The sequence below is a fragment of the Cervus elaphus genome, chromosome 32 (genome assembly GCF_910594005.1).
Source record: "Cervus elaphus chromosome 32, mCerEla1.1, whole genome shotgun sequence".
In the NCBI taxonomy this organism is placed as follows: domain Eukaryota; kingdom Metazoa; phylum Chordata; class Mammalia; order Artiodactyla; family Cervidae; genus Cervus; species Cervus elaphus.
This window is the reverse complement of record NC_057846.1, coordinates 9,242,835-9,261,105: the sequence shown is the minus strand read 5'-3', so window position 1 is coordinate 9,261,105 and position 18,271 is coordinate 9,242,835. Positions and strand designations below refer to the sequence as shown.

General features: G+C 37.2%; 1 pseudogene; it reads left to right on the top strand.

Moving 5' to 3' along the window:
- Positions 1-4,354: 4,354 nt before the first annotated feature.
- On the top strand, positions 4,355-5,302 carry LOC122688115 (annotated as a pseudogene).
- Positions 5,303-18,271: the final 12,969 nt, after the last annotated feature.

The window sequence follows — 18,271 nt, the reverse complement described above, 5'->3', positions numbered from 1 at the left end:
ACACACACACATACACACACACACACACACACACACACACATGAATCACTTTTCTCTGCAGAAATGTCAACTATCCTTTAATAAAAACAATTAAAAAAGAAAAAGTAGCATATACATACATAGGAATATCAGCCTTAAAAAGAAAGAAATTCTGCCATATGTGACAACATAAATGAGCCTGGAGGATATTATAAGTAAAATAAGCCAGTTAGAGTAGGATAAATTGCTCATTATTCCACTTATATAATGTATCTAAAATAGTCCTTCAAATAAATGGTTGAATGGTGGTTGCCAGGACCTGGGAGGAAGGGTGAATAAGAGTTGTTTAGGAAAGAAAAATATCAGTTATACAACATAAATAGCTCTAGAGATCTCCTGTACAACACTTTGTCTATAGTTAACAATATCTTACTGTGTACTTAAAAATTAAAGTGGGTAGATCTTATGTTAAGTGTCCTTACTAGAGGTAAGAAAAGAAGAAAGAAAGCAAGCAACAGGGACTTCCTTGGTGGCCCAGTGGTTAAGTATCTGCCTGCCGATGCAGGGGACACAGGCTCTATCCCTGGTCTGGAAAAATCCCACATGTTGCAGAGAAACAGCCTGTGCACCACAAACTCACAAACTACTGAGGCCCGTGTTCCTAGAGCCCATGCTCCATAACGAGCACAGCCACTGGAATGAGAAACCCACACACTGCAATGAAGATCAAAATGAATAAATCAAAAATAACATAAAGAAGAAACAAATCAAGGAAATCAAGGTATCGTAAATGACAAGAAGTGAGATAACGTACAACATTTTCAAATTTCAGAGGAATCTAACTAAGACTTGACAAAAGTTTATTGTGTTTATCAGTCATATAATAATCATACAAGCTAGAAAGGACTGATGTCAGAGCTGTGGGAGAAAGCTGGGTGGAAAGGACAAAAGTTAGGAGAAACTGGAAGCAGTGGATAACTTTTTCAGGAAGTTGGTCTACTGCTGTGAGTACCGTTTTCATGCACAAACATATTTTGAAATTGGTTTAAAGTTGATTTTTTAGTTTGAAATTTGTGAAAAAAAATCTGAATTTCACCATTAATGATAATGTTTCCTTTACTATGCAGATTCACCAAGATAAAGTCTGACACTGTGTTGAAGTGGTTCCATTTTTCAGGTAGTTTTTTGGAGTAAGTATATTTTTTTTTTTTTATGTTCTGATTTAAGCAAATATCTTTTGAGTATTCACTATTTATCATAGAGTTTACTGAGTCTTTACATACATTAATACATTCAATATTCATTAAAACATAAAACACGTTTTACTTGATTTTACAATTGAGGAAGCTGAAATCTAAAAAGAATATGGACTTTACCCAAATTCTCATATTTTACTCAGAATTTAAATGTTGGTCTTATCCTTTCACAAAACCTGAGTTCTTATTTAAATGAATGAAAGTATATGGTCTTTTTACATTGCTGTCTTTAATACAGCCTACTTTTGCTTCTGTGGAAATTGTCTGATAGGCATACTTGAAGTATAGTTCCTTCAGGAATACAGATAATTATATATTTTTTTCAAATCCCCAGTGTAATTTGTTCAGCTCATCATACTTTGAGAGAAACAGAGAAGGAGATATTACATCATTCAGATATCTCTAGAGGTTCAAATTTAGACTCAGAGGGATCTAGGAACTATTACACCACCCAGACAACTTCGGAATGAGTATATCTGGAGTCAGAATCATGGCCAAGCAGGTGAGTCATGTGAGGTTTGTAGAGTGAATAGTTAACCGTCCACCTAGAATGTAGTTTTCCACTGGAAATCTTTCTCCTTTGTGTGCTGCGGTATTGAATGGAATCATAATACCTCTAACATCTTAACTGCACTTCTTACTTTCATACTCTCTGCATTTCAGTCCTTTCTACAGGATATCTATTTGTACTTTAAATACTTTTAGAAAACTTTTTAGAAGTTTGATCTCCTGAAATTTGGCTCAACTACAGTTTTCATGTTTGACTTCTCTAAACATTAGGTTCATATCAGAGCAAAATGGACATATCTGCCAGTATTGTTACACATTGGCCAGGATGGCTTGATGGATTAGAAATATGGGCTCTGCAGTCAAACAAACCCAGTTGCACACATACTGTATCATCTACTCTGTGTGTTGCTGTTGCTGTTTAGTTGCTAAGTCATTTCCAACCCTTTCCAACCCCATGGGCTGTAGCCCACCAAACTCTTCTGCCCATGGGACTTCTCAGGCAAGAATACAGGAACGGGTTTCCATTTCCTTTTCTAGGGGATCTTCCCAACATAGGGATTGAACCCCCATCTCCTGCACTGGCAGGCATATTCTTTACTGCTGAGCCACCAGGGAAGTCCCTATTTTCTGTGACCATAGCTCTAAGCCTGGGTTTTTTCCACTGCTACTCAGACATAATGGGATAGAAATTTAATCAGAGTGTGTTAGCAAGAAACTATGAAAAGTGAAAGTGAAAGTCACTCAATTGTGTCCAACTCTTTGTGATTCCATAGACTTCACAGTCCATGGAATTCTCCAGGCCAGAATCCTGGAGTGGGTAGCCTTTCCTTTCTCCAGGGGATCTTCCCAACCCAGGGATTGAACCCAGGTCTCCTGCATTGCAGGCAGATTCATTACCAGCTGAGCCACAAAGGAAGCCCAAGAATACCGGAGTGGGTAGCTTATCCCTTCTCCAGTGGATTATCCCTACCCAGGAATTGAATCGGGTTTTCCTGCATTGCAGGTGAATTCTTTACCAAGTGAGCTGTCAGGGAAGCCCATACCACAAGTGATTTCATGTTCTACACTATGTAGAGTATCTGTAAGGACAGTCCTCAACTTCAACAGATAAATAATTATAGTATTAATAAATAAAATTTGAAATTTGAAGGAATTATACACAGTAATGTCTTGAGGCTCCTTTTTTTGTTAATATTTCATGGTTCCACTATGTGGGAAATAAAGACAGGATCAAAAATAAAATTCAAATAGGCTAACATTGAATTTAGAGAAACTAATCTTAATTTTCCAGAGCCGTCAAAAATAAAAGTAATTATTCGGAAGCATTCATCAAGAACTACTATACACGCTTCCGTAAAACTACGTTTACAACTGAAGGTAAGTACTTTGGATGTTTTAAGCCCCTGAAATATACTGACACATGTTTTTGGGAAAAGGTGTTTATCTACATATAGTATAGAATAAATTATCTAACAGACTACTTAATTAGTGTTATCTCTCAGAAACAAACTACAAAATGTAGTAAATTTTTGAATTGGAAAATAATCCTAAGTCTCTTTGATTCTTATGCAAATAAAATTATTCCCATAGATCTGATTAATTTCCTTTTAACTTACATAGCATCAAGTACTTATTTTATAAAAGTAAGTAAGTAAGTCATGAAAGATCATTTTTATATTTTAAAGCTTTTGGGACTTACACAAAATTGAAAAACAGGGAAATATAAGTGTACTTTCATTTCTCTATTATGTATTTTTAACTGTCACATTTTTTTTAACCAAATCCAAGCTCACTTTGCTTACTGAAAGGCAAGCCAATTAACTGTGAGTTTAAGTGTTGAGGCAAGGAATATTGACTTTATTCAGAAAGCCAGCAGCCAAGAAGATAGCAGACTGATAGCTTAAAAGAATCATTTAATCAGGGTCCAGATGACAGTTTCTTTTATAGAACAGAGATGAGGGGAGGACAAAGAAATGAATTAAAAAGGCAATCATCTCTTGGAATGGCAAGACTTGGGCAAAGGATGTGTTAATTCCTTCCTTCCTGTAGCCATCCACAGGTGGACAGGGTCCCGAACAAATGCACTTTGGTTTAACATTCAGGCAGAGGGGCAGGGTTTTCTGAGGTAGATCAATATGTATGAACAATATTCTTTCAGTGAACAAAAGCACAGGAAACAAAGGTTAAAGAAAAGAAATATATCCAACATGGAGTAAGTTTTCCCTGTAATGTATACATGGGCATTAAAACCTTGATGGCACCAAAAACACTGAAATATTACTATTAGTTGTCTCAAGTGCTTTCTTTCAGATACCATTTAATTTTTAATCGGCGTCTTCCCATATTTTCTACATCACAAAGCAAAGAAGTACTGTATCTTTGTAAAGCAAAGTAAGACTTCAGAAGACTACTCTGAGGGTAATTGATCCTTTCCCTGGGGAAAGAATGGCATGCCATTGGAGAGCTGCAGCTACCTTGTGCCCACAAGACGGTGTGACTCACGGATAGAAGATGCTAATGGTCACCTTCCCCAGCACTGGCAGAGGCCGTAGAAGGTGTCATTCTTATTCTCCAACTCACAACAAACTCTGCCAAATCCATCAGACTAAATGGCTGAAGTGAATCTTACTTTTGTCCCTGAATTCATTCTCAAGGGAATTACAGACTGGCCAGAGCTCCAGGTCCCCTGCTTTGTGGTGCTTTTGGTCATCTATCTGGTCACAGTGCTGGGCAACCTGGGCTTGGTAACCTTGATCAGACTCCACACGCCTATGTACTATATCCTCAGTCACCTGGCCTTTGTTGACCTTCGCTGCTCCTCTGCTATCACACCAAAGATGATGGTGAACTTCGTTGTGGACACAATACTATTGCTTTCTATGCTTGTGCAACGCAACTGGGCTGTTTTCTCACCTTCATGATCACGGAGTGTTTTCTCGTAGCTTCCATGGCCTATGATCGCTATGTAGCCACCTGCAGTCCCCTGCATTATTCCACACTGATGTCAAAGAGAGTCTGCACTAGATTAGTGGCAGTTCCATATGTGAACAGCTTTCTGGTTGCCCTGTTCCACACCATCATCACCTTCCATCTAACTTACTGTGGCCCCAATGTTATTAACCATTTCTACTGTGATGACCTCCCTCTCTTGGCTCTGTCATGCTCAGACACACGCATGAAGGAAATTCTGATCTTTGCCTTCGCTGGTTTTGATATGATCTGTTCATCTTCCGTTGTCCTTACCTCCTACCTTCTTCATCATCAACGCCATTGTAAGGATCCACTGTACCCAGGGGCGATGCAAGGCCATTTCTACCCACGGCTCCCACATGGTGGTTGTTACTATTTTTGATGGCACACTGATCTTTATGTACCTACAGCCCAAGTCAAACCACTCCCTGGACACAGACAAAATGGCACCTGTGTTTTATACAGTGGTGATCCCCATGTTGAACCCACTCATCTATAGTCTAAGAAACAAAGGGGTAAAAGATGCCTCCAAGAAAGTCTTGGGGGAAAGTTGTGAAGCTTTAAAGATATTAAAATTAAGAAAATAATAATAATAATACTTTATTACATACAAGAAGAAAAACAAGTCAGTCTTTCCCTTTTTGACATTGCTTGTAATTATTTTTTACCAAGAAACTGAAAATGTGATTGTTACCTCAGCAGATCTTGATAATTACTACAAGGGCCCATGTCAGTTCTGGAAAGTCAGTTTGATTCTGAGTCCTGCTCAGGATATTGTAGCATTTAAAGATCATGAAATCATCTTCAAATACAAACACAAATACACTCCCAAACACATGTATGTGTATCCCAAACAAAGGTATCAGCATCTTTTTCTTAGAATTCATGACTCTAGAATCAAGACTGCCTGAGTTTGAATTCTATCTTCTTTTTTTATTAGCTGTGAAACTTGGGACAATTGACCTGGACTCTGAATGACTCTCTTTCCAACTTTACAAAATAATGGGAACCAACTGATTGATCCGGGTTTGAAGGTTAAGCAGGTTAATGTTTATGAAAGTCTTAGAACAGTATCCTGTTATAGTAAGTGCTATGCATGCTAAGCACTTGAGTCATGTTCGACTCTTTATGACTCCATGGACTATAGACTGTCAGGCTCCTATGTTCATGGGATTTATTGGACAAGAATACTGAAGTAGATTGCCATACCCTCCTCCAGGGGAACTTCCTGACCCAGAAATCAAACCTGCATCTCATATGTCTCCTGCGGGCAGAATTTTTTACCACTTGCACCACCTGGGAAGCCGATAAGTTCTATGTGTTTGTTATATAAATGCTTTTATGTGTAACTAAAAATCAATCAATTAAGTTATCAAAAGTCCATCAGTCTTAAATAAGAAAGACAAAGCCTAGATAGATTTATACTATTTGCCAGGATTTTTATCACCTAGTTCTACTTAATCCTATACATCAAATCTACTGGAGTGTAAAGTTTCACTTCTAGGTCTCAATAATTTATAAATTGTCCAAGGTCACAAAACTAATAATGGGAATATTCTAAGTTCAAATTCAAGTCTATTTAAATTTTGTTTTCTTAACACTTTGGATGTTAAGAGTATTATAGGTTGCTCCCTTAGTCTTTCAGCCATGTCCAATTCTTTGCAACACATTGGACTGTATGCTACCAGGCTTCTCAGTCAATTGGATTCTCCAGGGAAGAATTCTGGAGTGGGTTGCTATTTCCTACTCCAGAGGATCATTCCAAGCCAGGGCTTGGATTTGCCTCTCCTGTGTCTCCTGCACTGCAGGCAGATTCTTTACCACTAGAGTCACCAGGGAAGCCCTAATTATAGATCACTGTGTTATTGTTGTTTAGTTGCTAAGTTTTGTCAGACTCTTTGTGACCCCATGGACTGTAGCCTACCAGGCTCCTCTGTCCATAGAATTTCCCAGGCAAGAATATTGGAGTGGATTGCCACTTCTTTGTCCTGGGGTTCTTCCTGACCCAGGGATTGAACTCGGGTCCCCAGCATTGGCAGGCAGATCCTTTATCACTAAGCCAGCTGGGAAGCCTAATTATAGGTTATCTATACTTAAATGTGTCATTATTAGATTTTTAAGTATAATTGGAAAACATGGTTTATAAGAAATTATATTTTAAAAATGAATAAATTTGTATATGTTCAAATAGAATCAATCTTAGGCTACAATGTCATTTATTCAATCACCCTTATAGGATTGTGACATGAAATTTAAAAATTAGTGATTCTGGGTTCTTTTATTATTTTGACAGTTCATAAAATTAATTAAATTACTGACAATATTATCATTTTACCATTTTGGAAGGTGATTTTGGTAGTTGTCGTCATTATGTAGAATACAGTTTGAGGTTTGTAATGTTGTTGTTTAGTTGCCAAGTCATGTCTGACTATTTTGTGACCCTGTGGACTCTAGCCCACCAGGCTCCTCTGTCCATATCATTTTCCAGGTAAGACTACTGGAGTGGGTTGCCATTTCCTTCTCCAGGGGGTTGTCCCAGTCAGAGATCAAACCTGTGTCTCCTGCATTGGCAGCTGAATTCTTTACCCCTGAGCCAATAGGGAAGCCTTGAGGTGTATTGTACAAGGGAATTATTTCCTCTTCTGCACTTAATTTGTAAGGAACCCATGTTTGTTGCCATGAGGTGTATTTGGAACCTTGTGAGTTGAATGAATTCTCAGATTTTTAAATCAGGTTTGACAGAGAACATGGTGTTTCTATTCACTGCACTATGCCTTGTGAGTACATATTTATATGATGGATATTCACACATATTCTCACATTTCACATACAAAACACATAGAAACAATATAGGAAATTTCTCTTTCACAGGCAAAGAAGTTCAAACTTAAAGAATCTTAATGCCTCACTTGAGGAACTCTGCTCTTCTGGAGTTTCACTTTATCTTTTTGCTTCCAATGATTATTTACAATAGCAATGTTGAAACACTAACTGGAGTTTTCATGTCTACACAATTTTAATCCCTTACTATTAGCAGTCATTTCTTAAAGTAATCCTGATCTTTCTCAGAGAAATTCAAGAAGAAATTCACATATAATCAATAGTTATGTTACTCATCTTCTTCCTAAACAGACACATACAATTCTGTGTGGCCTTTAAAACTGTACTGTGAAACATCATTCCCTCAGCTAAAAATCAAAATCCACATTCTTATGCACTCTTAGGAGCAGCACTTCCCCAGGTCTATCACAGGCCTGCACTCACTGTAGCTGGAGTCAACCTGCCAAAGTCACCAGTTGTGAGCAGTAGACACAAGAGATGCACCCACACAAAGATACTCCTGCGAGACAAGGAGAGGTAGATGTTTTGCCTAATTCATAGAAATAGAAATCAAAAGTCAAACATAATGAGGAGACAAAGGAATAAGTTCCAAACAAAAGAGCAAAATAAAACCCCAGAACAAACCCTAGTGAAATAGTCTTTAGATAAATGTTTACCCTGATAAAGAGTTCAAAGAAATGATCAAAGGAGGCTCACCAAACTCAGAAAATGAATGGAGAGATTCAGTGAGAAACATCGACAGAGACAGAAAATATAAGAAAGAACCAACAAAACTGAATACAATAACTGAAATTTTAAAAGATATATTATATATATCTATATCTATACACACACATGACAGGGAATCAATGTTAGAGAAAAATGATTTGGAAGATAGAATTGTGAAAATCATCCAATAAGAACGGCAACAAGAAGAAAAAAATTATAAAAATGAGGAGAGTTTAAGGGACCTCTGTGTCAATACCAAGTAAAATAAGATTAACATTAAAGGGGTCCCTGAAAGATAAGAGAGAGAGACAGAGGCAGAAAATGTATTTGAAGAAATAATGTATACAGGTATTTTTTTTTTCATAGCTCCAGATATATTTCTAATGAGCAATCATGTTTAAAAACAACTGGACTATATGATGATCTCTTACTTTTACCTCGTTCATTTCACTTTTTCTATTTCATAATCAGTGCTCCCATTTCATTTAGTTTATGTTTTCCAATTTCTCCATCTCTCTTTTTTTATTTTTGATGTTCTTTCTTAAACCTTTATCAAATGTAATAGAAAAGCTTTTGCATACACTTATATAAATAATATATATAATATATGCATTTTAGAAAAATTATGAATTTTTGCCTAACTAAAACATTTATGACATTTGATTCTACTTGTTTGACTTACTCTGAATAGAATGTTAAATTTCTAATTAAAAAATAGACATGCAACAAAGGTTTACTGTGTAGCAGGGAACTATACTCAATATCTTTTAGTAACTTGTAATGGAAATAATTTCAAAAATAATATATTTGTATATATATTTTTAAAAGACATAAAATTACCCTAACCTGGGGAAGAAAACAGACCCTTTGGTACAGAAAGCAAGCTCCTCTCAATTCTTTTCAGTTTCCTGAGTGACAATTGAATTATTTTAAAAAGGACAGCACAGTTTCTTTACAACTTATTTTTACATGATATATTTAAACAAAGGCCATCACTCAGTTATATAATTTATTTACTAGCAACAAAGAAAAAGAAGAAAAATACCTGACATTTATTGAGTGTTGCTATTGCTTAGCCTAATTTTGAATTTTATCAGCTCATTTAATCTTCTTACCAATACTAAGAAATAAGTCATATGCATTTAAGTTTAGTAATGTGAAAATCAGGATTTACAAAATAAAGAAAGTGAGCTTTAACCCATTTTACCTTTTAGAAAATGATAAGTAGAAAACATATGAGGTTAAATTTTCTTAATAGTATAATTTGTTAATTTTACAAGATAAATTGTTGTAGAAGTACTAGATTTTCAAGAATACACTTGGAATGTAAATATTCTGATGAGTTTAACTTTTTGTTGCTTATGTATAAGTACCTCATATTCCCTCAGTTATATTTCTCATTTACATATTAGTGCAGAGAAGCCCACATTCTAATACAGTTTGATTGTTTCATAGTAACATTACAGTGCTATCTATGAAGAAAAACCATTAATGATTATATATTTATAATATATATATTTATATATATTCCCCTCAGACCTTCTTTTTGTCACTTAATTTGGTTTTTAGATAATTAAATTAAGCATAGATGTTGATATTTTATTATATAGGTAATAACTCAGACTGAGAACCATTAGAGTTCATTTCTCCTGAATATGTCAAATTACATGAAAAACTTGTGCCTCAGAGCTGTTAAAATCCTTTCCTTATATTCTAAGCCAAAGCAATTATGTAATAGCAAAGGGACCAAGTGACACCAAAGTGTAGAAGTGAAATATGGTTAGACATTTTAGAAACTGCTAAGAATCTAGCTTTTGGGAGATGATGGGATATTCTCAGAAACTTCTGAAATGAACATCACTGGAAGGCAAAGAAATGATAAAGGAAAAGAGCTTTTGCTCCAAGTGCAGTGACTTTTCCCTTTATTTTCTTTTCCAGAGTATATGAGCCCCATGAAAGGTTCATTAATTGTGCCAGATTCAGGCTCATCTATCTTTCAAATTATTTTTCTAATTAAAGAGGTAATTTAAATTTAGCTTTTAAATGAATTTGGATCAATGTTCAAAACCAGTTCAGTTCAGTCGCTCAGTCTTGTCCAACTCTTTCCAACCCCATGGACTGCAGCATGCCAAGCTTCCCTGTCCATCACCAACTCCTGGAGCTTACTCAAACTCGTGGCCATCAAGTCAGTGATGCCATTCAACCATTTCATCCTCTCTCATTCGCTTCTTCTCCTGCCCTCTAACTTTCCTGGCGTCAGGGTCTTTTCCAATAAGTCGTCTCTTTGCATTAGGTGGACAAAGTATTGGAGCTTCAGCTTCAGCATCAGTTTCCTTCCAATGAATATTCAGGACTGATATTTCCTTTCAGATTGACTGGTTTGATTGCCCTGCAGTCCAAGGGACTCTTGAGAGTCTTCTCTGATGCCATAGGTAAAAATGTTTAAATAGTCACTAAAACTCTATTTTAACAAAATTAAACTCATTTTTTCCTAGTTATTAGCTACATGCTTATTAAAAAGCTACATAAACTGTTTTGGACTTTTTTTTTTAATACCCGTCTCAGCAGAGTGTTATAAAAATTAGTTGATACCATCCATTGAATGAGTTTCATTCAGCACCAGAAATACAGAAGATACAACTTATTTTATTTCTAGTTTTACTTTGAAAAGTTTGGAACCAAATAATTTATATTTTATTAATGCAATCCTTACTAAGGCAACAAAAATAGCTTAAATTTTATTTCAAGAAAATATATGCTTATTTTAATAGCAGGAATGGAAGAACCAAAAAAATTCAGTTTCAAATATGCTCACACACACAAGAAAAAGTAAATTTAAAATGGCCATCCAAAAATAAATTTAAAATGGCCAATTAGGTAAGTGAGAGAGTGAGTGATAGTCACTCAGTCGTGTCCAACTCTTTGAGACCCAATGGGCTGTAGCCTGCCAGACTGCTCTGTCCATGGAATTCTCCAGGCAAGCATACTTGAGTGGGTTGTCATTGTACTTTTGCTTTGCATTTCGCGAACAATTGGTGATCTTGAACATCTTTTCATGTGTGTGTGTGTGTGTGTGTGTGTGTGTTCTGTTTTTTGTTTTTTGTTTTTTTTAACTAGCTCTATGTCTTCTTTGGAAAAATGTCTCAGTTCAATTCAGTTCAGTCGCTCAGTCATGTCTGACTCTTTGCGACTCCATGAATCTCAGCACGCCAGGCCTCCCTGTCCATCACCAACTCTTGGAGTTTACTCAAACTCATGTCCAATCGGTGATGCAGTCCAGCCATCTCACCCCCTGTCATCCCCTTCTCCTCCTGCCCCCAATCCATCCCAGCATCAGGATCTTTTCCAGTGAGTCAACTCTTCCCATGAGGTGGCCAAAGTATTGGAGTTTCAGCTTCAGTATCAGTCCTTCCAATGAACATCCAGGACTGATCGCCTTTAGGATGGACTGGTTTGATTTCCTTGTGGTCCAACAGACTCTCAAGAGTCTTCTCCAAAACCACAGTTCAAAAGCATCAATTTTTCGGCCCTCAGCTTTCTTCACAGTCCAACTCTCACATCCAAACATGACCACTAGAAAAACCATAGCCTTGACCAGATGGACCTTTGTTGGTAAAGTAATGTCTCTGCTTTTTAATATGCTATCTAGGTTGGTCATAAATTTCCTTCCACGGAGTAAGTGTCTTTTAATTTCATGACTGCAATAACCATCTGCAGTGATTTTGAAGCTCAAAAAAATAAAGTCTGACACTGTTCTCACTGTTTCCCCATCTATTTCCCATGAAGTGATGGAACCAGAGGTCATGATCTTAGTTTTCTGAATTCTGAGCTTTAAGTCAACTTTTTCACTCTCCTCTTTCACTTTCATCAAGAGGCTTTTTAGTTCCTCTTCATTTTCTGCCATAAGGGTGGTGTCATCTGAATATCTGAGGTTATTGATATTTCCCCCAGCAATCTTGATTGCAGCTTGTGCTTCTTCCAGCCCAGCGTTTTTTATAATGTACTCTGCATAGAAGCTAAATAAGCAGGGTGACAATATACAGCCTTGATGTACTCCTTTTCCTATTTGGAACCAGTCTGTGGTTCCATGTCCAGTTCTAACTGTTTCTTCCTGACCTGCATATAGGTTCCTCAAGAGGCAGGTCAGATGGTCTGGTATGCCCATCTCTTTCAGAATTTTCCACAGTTTATTGTGATCCACACTGTCAAAGGCTTCGGCATAGTCAATAAAGCAGAAATAGATGATTTTCTGGAAGTTTCTTCCTTTTTTGATGATACAGCAGATGTTGGCAGTTTGATCTCTGGTTCCTCTGCCTTTTCTAAAACCAGCTTGAACATCTGGAAGTTCACGGTTCACATATTGCTGAAGTCTGGCTTGGAGAATTTTGAGCATTACTTTACTAGCATGTGAGATGCATGCAATTGTGTGGTAGTTTGAGTATTCTTTGGCATTGCCTTTCTTTGGGATTGGAATGAAAACTGACCTTTTCCAGTCCTGTGGCCACTGCTGAGTTTTCCAAATTTGCTGACCTATTGAGTATAGCACTTTCACAGCATCCTCTTTCAGGATTTGAAATAGCTCAACTGGAATTCCATCATTTCCACTAGCTTTGTTCTTATTGATGCTCTCTAAGGCCTATTTGACTTCACATTCAGGGATGTCTGGCTCTAGATGAGTGATCATACCACCGTGATGATCTGGGTGGTGAAGATCTTTTTTTGTACAGTTCTTCTGTGTATTCTTGCCACCTCTTCTTAATATCTTCTGCTTCTGTTATGTCCATACCATTTCTGTCCTTTATTGAGCCCATCTTTACATGAAATGTTCCCTTGGTATCTCTAATTTTCTTGAAAAGATCTTTCCCATTCTGTTGTTTTCCTCTATTTCTTTGCATTGTCTGCTGAGGAAGGCTTTCTTATCTCTCCTGGCTATGCTTTGGAACTCTGCATTCAAATGGGAATATCTTTCTTTTTTTTCCTTTGCTTTTCACTTCTCTTCTTTTCACAGCTATTTGTAAGGCCTCCTCAGACAGCCGTTTTGCCTTTTTTATTTCTTTTCCATGGGAATGGTCTTGATCCCTGTCTCCTGTACAATGTCATGAACCTCCATCCATAGTTCATCAGTCACTCTGTCTGTCAGATCTAGTCCCTTAAATCTATGTCTCACTTCCACTGTAAAGTCATAAGGAATTTGATTTAGGTCATACCTGAATGGTCTAGTGGTTTTCCCTACTTTCTTCAGTTTAAGTCTGCATTTGGCAATAAGGAGTTCATGATCTGAGCCACAGTCAGTTCCCAGTCTTGTTTTTGCTGACTGTATAGAGCTTCTCCACCTTTGGCTGCACAGAATATAATCAATCTGATTTCAGTGTTGACCATCTAGTGATGTACATATGTAGAGTCTTCTCTTGTGTTGTTGGAAGAGGGTGTTTGCTATGACCAGTGCGTTCTCTTGGCTAAACTTTATTAGCCTTTGCCCTGCTTCTTTCTGTACTTCAAGGCCAAATTTGCCTGTTACTCCAGGTGTTTCTTGACTTCCTACTTTTACATTCCAGTCCCTTATAATGAAAAGGACATATTTTTGGGGTGTTAGTTCTAAAAGGTCTTGTAGGTCTTCATAGAACCATTCAACTTCAGCTTCTTCAGTGTTACTGGTTGGGCATAAGCTTGGATTACCGTGATATTGAATGGTTTGCCTTGGAAATGAACAGAGATCATTCTGTCATTTTTGACATTGCATCCAAGTACTGCATTTTGGACTCTCTTGTTGACTATGATGGCTACTCCATTTCTTCTAAGGGATTCCTGCCCTCAGTAGTAGATATAATGGTCATCTGAGTTAAATTCACCCATTCCAGTCCATTTTAGTTAAGTTAGCCAACCTTTTGGACTCTATCATATGTCAATAGGAAATAGTAAGCTATGATTTGCATGTTAGAAAGTACATTCTAGTTACAATCAACAGAGAAAGGATAGATAAGATAAATGTTTGGACAATAATACAGAAAGTTGTGATAGAGGCCTAACTTACAAGTAGACTGGTTTGAAAAAAATAGGTTAAATAATTAGTGTGTTCAATATCTAATTCTTATCAGTGGTATTTAGAAAGATATATGAAATACATTTTCTTGGCTTTATGCCTGAATAACTGGCTGGAAGATGACACTGCTCACTGACTTAGAAAATGCATGCTTCAAAATAGATGAAACATATAGGATGGTTTTTGAATTGCTGAATTCTCTTTGAGCATGCTATATGTAGGTACTTTGGGAATACCTAAATGAAGTTGTCTGGGAATCTCTTGAATATATACCTGGAGATCAGAGGAGAAATTTGGCCTAGAAATTTAGAATTCTGCAACACAAAAGTGACAACCATCCCCAGAACAGTTGATGAGAACTCCACAAGAGTGTGCAAGAAATGACACAAGATGCCTTAGGAATGAAATGTGAAATAATGTTTTAATTAAAACATAAACACAGGGAGTGGAGCCACCAAGAAGAGTAAAAGGGGACAGAAAGATGGGATTCTGATGACTTGCAAACCAAACCAAAACAAAATAAAACAATGGTTTTTATGAAAACTAATGTCAGTGATATCTGGGGCTACAGAGACAACATAAAAGAAGTCTCCATTGCCAATGGGAAGAAGGAGATTGTTGGTGAACTTGGAATGATTAATTGTATTACAATTATGATGAGAACAATTTCAGAATACAAGTTGATATATAAATGCTAAAGATGAAGCAAATGACTTTCCAGGATGTTTAGTACTGAAACAATGAAGAGGAGAGGGGTTGATGGATAAAAGAAAAGGAAAAGAAGTCACAGGTTATCGGTAATGATTTCAGCATGTATCTTGTTTTTAAGCTGATGGGGAAGATAAAATAGATTAGTAGAGGATGAACATGTGGGATGAACAAAACAGCTTGGGAACCAAAATATAAGTTTATATATTAGAAAGAGAAATTTGTATGTTGTGAATGGTCATTGTAGCAATTGATCACAGAGTCTAAGCCGTTTAGGGTGAGCTTGAATAAAGGAGGTGACAGCAGGTAAAGGATACTTAGGGTTAAAGTGATTGAGTGGATACATAAAAGGTTGTAGTGTCATAACTGATGTGAAAGGAAAGTTTAGAAAGTTTTGGTTATATGTTTTTGATTTTGGATAGCTACTATTTTATCAATTGTCACATAAAACAAGCTTCAAAATGGAATCATGGGAGTAGGATGCTCAAGTGGAATAGCAGTGGGTTCACTGATTCCAAAAGCAAGGATCTAAGAAGCCAAGGTACAAAATAAATGGTGTTCATGATGTTGATGGCAATTATTACTAAATGTGGATGTTTTATCCTAGGAAGACTGTTATGATTTTTATAACACCATTTTCTCTAGTAGAATAAAATCATAAATGACAAATAACCTTAAACATAAATTGTACAGAAGTCATCATATTTGTTTGCATTTTATTTCTAACCAATCTGTAATGATTTAACTCTGTGGTTTTTATTAGCTCTTGGTAGAAATTCAAGAAAGTTTAAAAGAGATCTATCAGCATGCACAAGGCTACAGGTGTCTAAAATACATTCCTCAATTATTTTAGGGAAATGTTTTCAACATTTTCCTTCTGTCAAAATCATAAAATCTGTCTTCAGGATTTCTTGTTAGAGTTAATTTCACTTCAATCTTTTTTGTTTGTTTGTTTGAAATTCATTCGATGATCACTATTGCTTCAATTATCTAACTGCTTTTTTAAAGAAAACCCTCAAGTTTTAGAGGCCTGAAGCAACAATGATTTATTATCTCTCATGATCCTGTGGGCTAAGGACAATCTCTCTCCACACTGTGGTGTCAGCTGGGCAGTAGGCTGACTGTATGGTCCATGAAGACCTCAGTTACATGGCTGATATTATACTTGATGAGGCTGACAGCTGGATGTGATCCATGTGATGAGTGTCTGGCTTGGGCTTCCAATGAAAACAGGGTGGTTGAGTTCAAACATTTAAAATTTCCCTGGAAAAAAAAATTCTAGCCTTAGAAACAGTACACTTTTAAGAATTCTATTGAAAAAAGCAGGTCACAGGGCTTATAGCTCTGAGCTACATGTTGGATATTTATGAAGACTACCAGATTTGATTTAGTCTCAGAAAGAGTAGGTTCTGCAAGTAATTCAAAGATGTTGGAAATATCTGTGTTGGGAAGAATGATGTTTGAGTCTCTAGAAAGCTGAAATCAGCATCACTGCACAGACTTTGCAGAAAAGCCAGATATTCTGATGAAGAAATAAAATGGTTTTCTGTGTCCTAGTGCACCCTAGTAGAAACTAAGTGCAAGATGATGAGATAGCAAGTAAACATTTAGTCTCTGCTGCCTATTCTGTGCTGGGTATTACATGATCCACCAACTCAAACTTTGGTCCAGCACAATAGCAATCCATGAAATGGAAGTCATTTGCTTATAATCTGGTTAAATTAGGTTGAGATGTTAGTAACAAATTATATGAACAAGGGATGCAGATTTTATATTACCTGTCTCTGCCACACAGACCCCCACACAGTCTGCCATAAGTTAATAAGCTAGGGTTCCAAATTAAGAGATTCCAAAAAATATTTGGAGCTTAACAGGGTCCAAAAAAGGAGGCTCCAAATAAGATTGTAGTGGCAACAGTGGTAGCAAATCTACCTGCCAAGGCAGGAGATGCAGGTTCAGTCCCTAGGTTGGGAAGATTTATTGGAGTAGAAAATGACAACCCATTCCAGTATTCTTGCCTGGAAAATTCCATAGGCAGAGGAGCCTGGCAGGCTACAGTCCAAGGAATCACAGAGTCTGACATGACTGAGCACGCACACACAAATAAGACTTGAGCCAAGTGCGAAGAAGGGCTTTTACACCTTGTAGGAAATAGAGGTGATACCATGTAGGAAATAGAGGTGATCCTGAATGATAGTGGTGAAAGCATTTTGTCTCAGTGGGTAGAACATGGTCTTCTATTTCAAATGGGGAGAATGTGGCCTGAAATGATGGCCATGCTCTGACCCGTAGACAGTGATAAACAGCTCTGGACACTCATTTATGGGACTGAGGATATCAAGCATCCAAGAACATGGCATTTGAGGAAGAAGACTTTAGATGAAATTGTGAAAGAGGCACAAAGCATGTTGATTTAATTTTGTTCTTTTTAAACTAAGGAGTAGCTTGGGCTTCCCAGGTGGCTCAGTGGTAAAGAATCTGTTTGCTAAGCAGGAGACAAGAGTTTGATCCTTGGGTCAGGAAGACCCCCTGGAGAAGGAAATGGCAATCCACTGCAGTATTTGTGCCTGGGAAATTCCATGGACAGAGGAGACTGACAGGCTACAGTCTGTGGGGCCACAAAGAATCGAACAGTTTAGTGACTAAACACCAAGGAGTAACTACAGCAGAAGAGGTTTGCATTTATGAGAAGGTCTGGAAAACCCATCACATGCATGCTCATCCCCTTTCCTTCTCCCTCACAGCCCCAGGGACCCATGGACAGCGTAGTCACAGTGTCAGGCATGAAGACCATGTGTTACCAAAAACATGACTCCTTCCTACTGCTACCAATGCTAAGTGCCCAATCTATGAGAAGCAGAGACCTATGCATAGTCCTGAGTGTGGCACCCCTCTTTTGAGATAAAAATCAGAAGCACATGATAAAACAGTTATATCAGTTCCCTTCAATGTTGGATGGGACAGCAGTTTGTCCTCACTGAAATCAATAGATTGCAAAGGAACTTTTCTTCCTAAGACCCATTGTCCTAGGATGTGTCATCTTTCTATAGTTTAAAGGGCATTTTGTTCTTGAAATAATAAGCCATACAATATTCCCTCAGAAGAAATACACTCACTCTACAGCAATGAAAGTTTGACATGGCCATGGCATATAATGAATGGTCTTAACAGGTTATCTCTTGTCAAGATTCAGTTGGCTTGACTGGATTCATGAATGGCAACCTGACAACACAACCAAGTCACCAGCTCAGAAAACGAA